Consider the following 3,065-nt stretch of genomic DNA (forward strand, 5'->3'; position numbering starts at 1 on the left):
TTTGACGTTTCTGTAAGAAGACAAAAGCGCACAATAACTACATCATCATGTAACAAATAGACATTTTATTTACAGTAGGTCCTTGCTTTTTGCCAGGGTTATTGCACTCCCGAAACCACAAATAGCAAATGAACACAACGGGACCATAAAATCCATCCATCTTCTACCGTCCGTAACTCTCGGGGTCGTGGGGGTGCTGGAGCCTATCCCAACTGTATTTGGGCGGAAGGCGGGGTACACCCTGGACAAGTCGCCTGCATAGAGCCTGTGTATTATGTGGTATGATACACAGGCTCGCCCCTCCCCCTACAAAACATCCTGTTATCTTGACCTCTTTTCTCGTTTTCGACGAACATTTGTAATTGATTGATTGAATGAATTAATGAAATGAATGAATTTATTTATTCCGGTAGACATATATAGCCACACTTCATCACTCTTTGTAATTTGACAGACATGCAACGGCACCTCCCGAAAAGGGATTCGGGGAAAAAAGCAAAAATGCTTATCCATGTCCGGCCCCTAATTTACAATCAACTTATATGTTGGTTATATAGTCCAAGTCTCAACAGCAGATTTGATGGATACATGACAATTTCAGAACGAGAATAAAATATGATGGAAAACACTTTGTCAATAGCATTGAGCGACCATGAGATTATCTCCATCTTGCCTGGGTATCTCATATTCTGAAGCCTTGTCTGGTGTGTTATGTCCCTTATTCCACAGTGAGTTATTTTGCACCTGTGTCGCACAGTTAAGATAGTCCAAACAACTTGTCATGTTTTTGATAGTTTCCCAACAACACATTTTTACCACAAGGTTGAACACTCTTAGACTAGAAGACAGTTTAATGTCTCCGCTCAGGTATGATGTGGAAGGGGGATGGTGTTAGTTTAGGGTTGAAGTTGCCTGGAGGTGTTCTTTTAGTGCGGTTTTGAAGGAGGATAGAGATGCCCTTTCTTTTACACCTGTTGGGAGTGCATTCCATATTGATGTGGCATAGAAAGATAATGAGTTTAGACCTTTGTTAGATCGGAATCTGGGTTTAATGTGGTTAGTGGAGCTCCCTCTGGTGTTGTGGTTATGGCGGTCATTTACGTTAAGGAAGTAGTTTGACATGTACTTCTGCATCAGGGAGGTGTAGCGGATTTTATAGACTAGGCTCAGTGCAAGTTGTTTTACTCTGGTTGTGCCAGATCCGATTGTAATGTACCATGAATTTATTAACGTGGACCCCGACTTTTACAAGTTGAAAAATGTATTCGGGTGTTACCATTTAGTGGTCAATTGTACGGAATATGTACTGTACTGTGCAATTCACTAATAAAAGTTTGAATCAATCAATCAATCATTTAGAGTCCCGATCCGATATTTAAACAACATTATAAATTATGGAATTGAAAATGTGAACAATGTATGTACAGCATCCGTACATCTGGGGTGAAATTTACAGCTGGCGTGTTTTGTCTAAATCAACTGAATGTGTTCCGGTACTCGTTAGTGCAACCGCAGTAAGATTATATCGTGACGTAATATCGTGATGGCGGAGCACAGTGTGATCGATACATTCTAAAAGACGGTAAAAAAACAACAACAACAAAACACGTTCTCCTCGACAGAGATGAATAAAATAAATGCGACTACCTTTTTAGTGATCCAGTCCAGAGAATATGGTTTTGACAAAGCAGCCTTTTCGTCGGTGGCCTTGCAAAACGCTCGGTATTCCGTTTCGTGTCTCATCTTCAGGTGACGGATTAAATTGGTGGTATTGAATGACGCTCTGCAGATACCACCCCTAGGAACATTCATTTTGCAGACATTGCAAATGGCTAAAGGACTATGTTCATTTTCGATAGAGAAGTACATCCACACAGCAGACATGGCTTTGATAATTGCACCTACTTTACGATCTGCTGCAATTAGAATTTACAGCAGCTCTACTGCCGTAAAGGCAGGATGGGCTCATCAGCCGATCTACGATCAGTTAAACAAAAACAAGAGGCAACAATAGGACCGATCCGATAATTTAACCCCTATTTATTTAACTGCCATTGTTCACTTGGGACGAATGTGCTTCTTTTATCCATTTAATTATCAAACAGCCCTTTATTTCTGAACGGTGATTTATACTGTTAAGTGTGTCCTTCCTCCAACAAAGCTCAACGAGACCACGTGACCAACACGCAATGCATCCCGGGAAGTAGTCGCACCCCGCCAAACCGCACATAAAAATAGGTGGTTTTTTTAACAAAAAAGAGACCCATATATTGACCATGTTTAACCTTTTCCTGTGGATGTGTCACCAATAAGTAAATGCTTTATTTATTTATTTAGTTGAGTTTATTGTTTAACATATTAAAAAAGCATTAGTCCAATGCATCATAACGTAAGCTCATTTGCAGAAGTTGGATTTTATAAACTGCATGTTTAAAATATTGCAGTGATAACAAGTAAACACTGATAGCAGCAACATTATTTATATACAAACAAATGCAACAGAGGACAAAACCATAATTAAACATGACAACAGTGCTGTTTTTAAAAAAAAAAAAAAAACAGGTGACAGAATTTAAATTGACAGGTAGCGAATTTCCAACTCCCAATTCCTGTCAAAGACAAACAGTGCTTTGAGCAAAGGAGACCTTACACTGGAACCGCTACAACACTGCAGGTTCTTTATGCAGTTACTAACTGACATGAGTTTCAAAACAAATTTTTACCCACGGACTGTTTTCCTGCTCATTTGTCCACCATTTCTTTCCACCATGTCTAGTTGGGAAAATAACTACGGCGTTTGTCGCCTTTCCACGGCTTAATAGATCTGGGGCCGTACTTATCAAGCTTCTTAGAATTACTCCTAAGAAGTCTGCTAAGAGTTGACTTAAGAGTAAATAAATTCTTCGCTGAAAGCTGCACTTAAAAGTTAGTTATCAAGCGTCTTACTCACACTTTCAGCGAAGTGTAGGACTGAATCTTAAGTGTCACACTCAGAGCTGAATTACGACATTACTATGTGCCGTAAACGGAATTTTAGGTGACGTAATTTCTGTGTCCATAGAAAT

The sequence above is a fragment of the Entelurus aequoreus genome, linkage group LG14, assembly GCF_033978785.1.
Source record: "Entelurus aequoreus isolate RoL-2023_Sb linkage group LG14, RoL_Eaeq_v1.1, whole genome shotgun sequence".
Lineage (NCBI taxonomy): Eukaryota > Metazoa > Chordata > Actinopteri > Syngnathiformes > Syngnathidae > Entelurus > Entelurus aequoreus.